Here is an 8,802-nt window from a genome sequence, read left to right as displayed (position 1 = left end):
TCTAACTTGTTTGGATAAAATAAAAGTCGGTGGCGACTCTTGCTTTACCGTACATTTCGATTATAAAAGTCAGTTCACCGAGTTACAGAACTGGCGACTCTGCTGGGGATTTTTCGATAAAAGAGGGGTTACCTTAAAAGTTTAGGAATCACTTAAATGTTTTCTATTGCTTGCTTTGCTTGTTTTATTTTTCAGGGCTGTTTTGGGAAAATTGAAGGACGAATCCTATTCCCGGATTCAAGAACACTTAAGATTAGGAGTGGCATAGTCATGGAGACCCCCCTTGTGCATGCTTGGGGTTGGTCAAAATGAAGTTCACGCTTGAGTTAGGCCTTCACTGGTTATTGTGTACCTCTTTTGCATGAGAGAGGTTTATGCATGTACCTTTGGGTGCGTCGGAGCTCAAGGACCTTTAGTCACCTTTAACCCATCTTAACTTTTAGGAACGTAGTGGGGGGACTATTCTTGGTGCATGCCAAGCTATGGTCGCTACCCGATACTACAGCTCAGATAGGTTTCTTCCTAAAGTATCATTGCGTGGTATGCATGTACCATGTTCGAGGGTGCTTTAGAGGGGGCTGACAATTCTGGGTCACTTGGTAGAACCCGTTGCTGAAATCTCTTCATCCATAGAAACACCCTTGGGAAGGACACCTGATCAGACTCCATGCAAGCCTTAAGCCAAAAATTGTGTGATTTGTGTGACTTGTTTGTGTATGTGCATCATGCATACATGCATCATCCATACATAGCTTGACTAACCCCTTTCAAGGGATTAAGGGATTGTTAACCATAATTTGTTTTGTAGGTCATGGAAATCAAAGTTCGTAAGCCTTTTTGCCTTAGTTTCAAAGGAGTGCCTACACCTTTGAAGATGCTTTGTGACAATGTTTCTGGTGCTCTCGTGCTTTTCGAATCTCTTAACAAGTTAATCAGCTTGGTACGAATCAAAGTGGATGAAGCGCTCCTCAACACCATGATCCGGTTTTATGATCCTCTACTGCATTGCTTTACTTATAGGGACTTCCAGTTGGTTCCTACATTGGAAGAATTCTCCTCCATTTTAGGATTACCAATACTTGATCAGATACCCTACACCGGTGAAGAAGAAACTCCTAAGTTGGAAGATGTTGCTGCTACGTTGCATTTGCCTCGATCAGAAATTAAAAAGGCTTGGGTGAATAAAGGAGAATATACTGGTTTACCGATTGACTTCTTGTATAATCAAGCTGACATTTTGATCAATGCAACAAGTATGGATGCTCTTGAAAAAGTCCTCGCTTGCCTAATCTATGGACAAGTGTTGTTTCCTCGTTATGATAAAATTGTGGATGTGATTGCTCTCAAGATCTTCATTAGTAACAATCTGGTTCCTACTTTATTGGGTGACTTGCTGCATTCCATCAATCATCGATCATCTAAAGGCAAAGGTTGTATTCTCGGATGCGCACCATTATTGCATAAGTGGTTTATTTCGCACTTACCTCGTTCTACAATAAAGAATGAAGAAGGTTTGACTTGGGCTCAAAGAATCATCAAGCTTTCCTACGACGATGTTATTTTGAGTCAAAAGGAGTTTGAAGGATCTCATTTGTTTGATAGTTGTGGAGATTTCTCGAATGTACCTCTTCTTGGTACTCGAGGGGGAATAACTTATAATCCTACTCTGGCTCGACATCAATTTGGTTTCGCTCTAAAAGACAAGCCTCGTTCCATATATCTTAGTGCGGAAAATTTTGATTATGACTCGGACCCTACTGGAAAAAAGAAGTTGTTCATCAAAGCTTGGTCCAAGGTGAAGAAAGTAGGAGTAAGAGAATTAGGATTGAGGAATCACATCCCTTCAGATCTTTATTTTAAATGGGTTTATGATCGAGTGGTTGAGTATGGCATACCATATCCATCTGATACTCCTATAGTTCCAAGGATTACTCCTCCCGTCGTTCATGTGGAAGTGGAACCATATGTACCCGCTCCTAACGAAGACCTTGCTGCCACCATTGCTTGCCTAAGACAAGAAAAAGCTGATTTAGAAAAACGCTTACATGAAGTGGAAGAAGAAAAAGCAATAATGGCGGCCAATGCCAAAGAGCGTGATAGCATGCTTGATTACTTTTCCCGCAAGTGGAAGATTGAAGACTTCATCTCTCCCGATCAGATACAATCATGGGAGCAAGAGATTGATAGACTTGTCCAAGAGAGAAATGAGATGATTAAAGCTCACAAGGAAGAAATTCGAAGTTTGAAGAGAAAGCGCCGACTTGGGGACTGATTTCCTTTATTTCTTTTTATGTTATTTATTTTCAAAACGCTTTGATGTAACTATAAAAGCTATAAGACCATAAGTTCTTTTCTTTAAATTAATAATATTTTTATTTTTATTTCCTTTTGATATGTGTTAAAGGTTCTTTAATCCCTTGAAAACATTGCATATGCATAATCATATCATTCATAAACATCGCATCACAGGTTTCATAAAATCAAAGGCCTCATCTTTCCGCTGTTTATTTCAGCATCATGGATCTCGAACAATCTGTCAAAAATCTTCAGGCTCAGAATAACCAGTTCCGGAAAATAATCTTTCACTTGGCCAAGGGGCAAGAAGAACTAAAAGCACTTCTGATCGAGAAGGAGAGGGATCAACATAAGCATCAAGGTGGTCAAGATAATCAGAGATCCAAGCCTAAGCGATCATTTTCTCTGTTACCCATGCCGCTGTCTCAAGTTCTGCAACAACTGCTCAATCAGAACTTGATAACTTTATTGCCTCCATATTCATTTCCTGCTAATCCTACTCCTGGGTACAAGTACCATGCGAGATGTGCTTATCATTCGAATAGTCCTGGTCATGATACAGAGGATTGTGGACCGTTGAAACACAAGATCCAAGACCTCATTGATGACAAGATCATTGACTTCAACTCACCTGAGGAACCTCATATGGCTAATGCTGGGTACAATCGGAAAGGTCGCAATGAATACAACCTATCCGCTGGGGCATTTCCACAACAACAAAGACGCAAGCCAGATGCACCTAAGCGTCAGTTCACGAAGATCAACATGTCACTGGCTCAGGCATTACAACATTTGTTGAAAGCAAACTTGATTACTGTGAGGGATCCTCCTGTAAAGCCCAACACTTCCGCTCCTAGCTATAAGCCCAATGCGAGGTGCGCATATCACTCCAATAGCCCTGGACATGATACAAATAATTGTTGGCCATTGAAGAACAAGATTCAGGACATGATCGATGCTAGTGAAATTGAATTCAATCATCCCAAGACTCCTGTGGTGATCACCGCTCCCATTCCTAGTCACGACAAGATTGATTAATGTTTAGAAGGATGAACTTTTTAGATCATTAGATTTACTTTCATTTACAATTTCTTTTCCTGTTTGTTTAAACATTCGAATTATGATAGACATTATCTGTTTAATAATCATCATCAGTGCATTGCATATGTTTGTCTTGAATAAATTATTTCGTTATCACTCATTTTAAATTATGTCTTTATTCTGCATACGTTTTTGTGATACTCAACTCCTGCTAAAGTTGTATACCTTTTGAGGGAGGATGACAAAAACGATACCGCAACCTCATACAGTATGCTTTTGAGCGGACTATGCTGACGATGTACAAGCATTGTTTCAATTCCTAAACGGTGGAGATATAAGGATGTTAATCCCTCGTCAACCCCTTTGAGCCTAAGAAGTGGAAGTTTCTTTCTTGTACTAATCAAAACCCTTTGATCATAACCTGGGGCAGGGTAGTTCTCAGTTTAATTTTGGCAGTGCATTCTATTTTAAGAGAATCAGTCGGTACACCTTTCAACAAAGGGTTCAATCACAAGCGTTCGTCCGCACACATCAAAGAAGTGTTGGAGATGTCAATCAAAAAGCCAATGATGGTTCATCAATCATTAAGCAAGGCAGTCAATATCTTTCAAAAAAAAATGAATGAATGGAAAAACATATATACAAAGAAAAGCCTGCTAAGTCAAAAATCAAAAAAAGGAAGACTTAGGCAAAAGTCAAGGCATCCCGCTGACTGTAAGCTCAAAATAGACAGTTCAGGAAAAAGTTAGGGATATCAACAAGATGAAAAGAGAAGTCAATAAATTCCTGATCAACACAATGTTGTGACTACCAAAAGGAAGAAGTGACTGCCATCTCAAAAGTTCTCTTTGCTTGTGAACCATCATCATTATCAAAGGTGCAGATCCAAAAGTCTCTTGGAACCTGAATGCATAAGTTGAATTAACTAAGCTTAGGACTGAAGAGCATCACGAAGAGGGGTGGGTACAATCAAATTTTGAGCCTTTATCCTTTGTTTCTTAAACCGTGAACCAAGCCACGTTACAGCCCTTCAAAGTCCTAACTGAAGCATGGTTAGTTCGAAAGCATATTGTCACCAAAAAGGTATCCTGACTCCTTAAGGTTTGCTACAAATGTTGAGTTGACACTTCGTTTTTTACAAACATCACGTTTTTATAAACATCATGCTTTTACATATCCAGTTTTAATGTTTTTCAACAAACTCAAGACAGACATATGCATTGCATCTCATGAATTCATTATTAAACATATTTTGCTACATTATTTCAAATGTTAGCATCAGAAAGAACTTGCACAGGGTATAACTAATGACTTGAAGTTATCCCGATAGACAAGATTACTCCGAGAAGCAACGTCTCTTATGTATAAAAGGGGCACGACACATTTTGCCAATCAATCTGGGGCAATCAGGTCAAGATTCCGAGAATCTCTCAAAGATGCAAAAAAACAATCAGGGGCATGCATCCAAGTAAATATGAATCTATCAACATGGGACATTGCTTTGGGCCTATGATTACTAGGGGCATGTCGCCCATAGTGCACATCTCATAAAGTCCTCGCGAGGCGAATCTTTCCAAAGTTCCTACTAGCAGGGGCAAATCTATGCAAGTCCAGTTTGACATCTTGATCAATACTCAGTGGTGCGTCCTAATCAAATCCAGGAATGGTAGTTACTATAATACTAGGGGCAACTTTCAAGACATCCATGCCTTCCTGACTTCACAAGATCATATCCCCACAGAGCAATCCTCAAGAAGATATCTTCAAATGCCCTTGTTCCGACAAAGACATAGCTCCTCAACAGAGTTCACATCTTTGACATCGTCTCTGCTCCAAACATGGTCTGTTAATATCTCTAATCCCCAGTCAAGGTATATCAAGTTACTGACCATCCCCAAGCAAAAATCATAAATCCCCAGCTTATGTCTTCAAAACAAGATCAGACATCAAAGTCACAATGATACAAAGATTTATTTTCTCAGAACAATATTAGTCATACATCATATACATCATATACATCATATACATCATATACATCACATACATATTCATACATCGCATACATCACTTCATGATACATAGCATATAAGTTTCTCATTTATTTTAAGAAACTCATTACATAACACATGCATCATGACATTGCATAAAAACTTGCTATGTCTAATGCAGGATACAGACAAACGAACAAAATCTCCAACTTTCCAAGATCTAATTCAGTTACTACGAACAGTACTGACACGATCAACATTCAAAGATCTAATTCTATCATCACGAACGGTGTAGACACGATCATCTTCCAAGATCTAATTCATATACCACGAACGGTAATGACACGATCATTTTCAAAGATCTAATTCTATCATCACGAACGGTGTGGACACGATCAATGACCAACTAAGTCTAATTCAGCTACTACGAACGGTACTTGACACGACAAAAGATCTAATTCAGTTACTACGAACGGTACTGACACGGTCAACGCTCAGAGATCTAATTCTATCATCACGAACGGTGTAGACACGATCAATGACCAACTAAGTCTAATTCAGCTACTACGAACGGTACTGACACGACAAAAGATCTAATTCAGGTATTACGAACGGTACTGACACGATCAACTTTCAGAGATCTAATTCCATCATCACGAACGGTGTGGACGCGACCAACTGCTTCTAAAGTCTAATTCGGTTACTACGAACGGTGCTGACACGACAAGAGATCTAATTCTATCATCACGAACGATGTAGACACGATCACCTTTCCAAAGTCTAATTCAGTTACTACGAACGGTGCTGACACGACCAACTCTCCAAAAATCTAATTCATCTACTATACGATCAACATTCAAACAACTACTTCTCAAACACTTCAGTCTCGACATTTGGATGGCATCTTTAAGCCCATCTCCAACAAATATTCCTCAATACAGAAAATTTCAGCCTAACGCACGGCATTCCAGACATCTACGGATGCAATTTGGATTAGTCTGACGCACGACTTATCTTTCAGCCTAACACACGGCCTTCCAGACATCTAAGGATGTAATTTGGATTAGTCTAACGCACGACTCATCCATCAAACTGACGCACGATTTTCCAGACATCTGAGGATGCAAATGAGATTAGTCTAACGCACGACTTATTCTTCAACCTAACGCACGGTTCTCCAGACATCCGAGGATGCAATTGGGATTAGTCTAACGCACGACTCAATCCTCGACCTAACGCACGGTTTTCCAGACATCTAAGGATGCAAATCAGAGTAGTCTAACGCATGACTTATTCTTCGACCTGACGTACGGTCTTCCAGACATCTACGGATGCAATTCGGATTTGATCTAACGTACGACACATCCTCCAGCCTAACGCACGGTTTTCTAGACATCACATGCTGATGCGGACTAAATTCAGTCTAACGCATGACTCAATCTATTCTTCAGAGACGGTCCCACGAACGACGTATTCTGGTTCTCAATTCTATCAAGCTTGATGGCATCTTTAAGCCCATCTCAATCATGCATCTGTTCTAAACCCCTGGATGGCGTCTTCAAGCCCATCTCCCAAAGTCCCTTCATCATCAGCAAGGGCAAATTTTTTGGTATTCTAGTGTTCAATCCTCTTCTACCTTCAGATTCCGACAGGCGCACATGCCAGTCTACATCTTCAGATATAAGAAAATTGAACAGGGGCAGCTGTCATACCCCAAAATTTGCCCATACTAGTTCTCTTATACAAAGTCAAATCAGTACATAAAGCTCCAGGACACACTCTCCTATGCAAGGCTCTGAAACTAGGGTTTGGTCTGCTCAAAGGAAAATCAGTGAATCAATGGCTCCAAGGCATCTCATATGGCTCAATATATCTCACACTATCTCTATAACAAGTATCAAGTCTCAATTCAAAAGATTGGCCACTCATTTGTTCAGAAAGTCAACAGTCGACTAAGTTAACCTAAAAGTCAACTGTAGGCAAAGTAAAGTCAAAACTCCTGATTTTTTGTCAAGATCCTCATATTGAAGTATCATTCACCATTTGATCAATAATTGATGATGGTTCATCAAGGAAAGATCAAAAAATCAACAAATCAAAAAGTTTCTAAATTAGGGTTTGTATAGGAAAAGTCAACTGAACTTTGACCAGCCATAACTCCTACATGGAACATCAGAAAATTTCCATCCAAAGCTCATTTTGAAGGAAATTGAATTCTCTACAATTTTGTCTCTCACATGCCAAGTCTAGAAATGCTTCATTTGAGAGATATGGACTAAAACATTATAGGTCCCTTTCAAAAGTCAACAAAAAGTCACTTTTTTCAAAAGGACACACAAGGAGCATGGAAAATCATTTTGATATGATACCAAAGACACTGGTTAGAGGACTCTCTAAGGTTTCCAAAAAGTCCTATAACTCCTCCATACCTCAAAAATTGAGAGAGATATGCCTTGTCAAAGTTGGCTAATTTTGAAGGAAAAAATGTGAAGAAAAAGGCTTCAAATTGATTTCTTTTGCAAAGGAGCCCAATACTTTGTGATCCAAACTTGTTCCTCAAGGCACTAGGACCCTCCAAACCCAATCCTAAGATTATTTGATTTTTATTCTATTTTTATTGAATTTTTATTCATTTAAAAATATAATTTCAATCAAATAATTAAGAGAAAATATAAAAGATGTGATTTATTTTATTTACAATCAATTTTTAATTACCCAAATATCACATTTTTTAATTCAAATTCGTTTTAAAGAAAATTGGGAAGAAAAGATTGGATTTTGGCCAAGTTTAGAAGGTTTTGAAATCATATCCAAATCAACTTTCAAATCTTTGATTCAAGAGGATTTAGTTGAGTTTTGGCTTGTGCTATAAGTATAAAATACGCTCACAAGGTTTAAGGGAGGAGGCGGCAAGCAGAGAACCCTAACAAAAGCTTCAAAATTCAAGCGATTCTCAAATACATTTTCCAATTTGCAGGCCGATTGAAGGATTCTTGTTGATCAATTCAGGTTCCCAAGGCATTAAGGAATCCTCCTAGATCGATTTTGAGCCTTGAAGCGTCGCGAATTTTCACCTGCATCCCACGGTTTGAACTGTTTTTTTAAGTTTTCGATTGTCTTGATTCATGCATCTTTTTCATAATTTGAATACACATACATGCTTATCGTGATGCCATTAATGTCTCTGGAGGTTTAATTGTATTTCTGAGCACGTTTGTAGATGACCACCATTGTTAGGGTTTACAGTTCTCAGATTGGGGCTATGCGAAACAGCCAAAATTAGACAAAATTAAGTCCATAGCCATGCTCGGGCATTGATTTCGGTTCAGTCCATGGCTTTATCTTGGATTTATATTGTGTATGATGTGTTTTTGAAGATGACAGGTATATGGAAACGCAGAGAAAACCGTTGCCATATCTCTGTGAATCGCGAAGGAGGAAGACAACCTTTGGGCGCGCAACTTTTTTGATTCAATTT

Source organism: Vicia villosa, linkage group LG5, assembly GCF_029867415.1.
Source record: "Vicia villosa cultivar HV-30 ecotype Madison, WI linkage group LG5, Vvil1.0, whole genome shotgun sequence".
Lineage (NCBI taxonomy): Eukaryota > Viridiplantae > Streptophyta > Magnoliopsida > Fabales > Fabaceae > Vicia > Vicia villosa.
Note: the sequence above shows the minus strand (reverse complement) of the source record.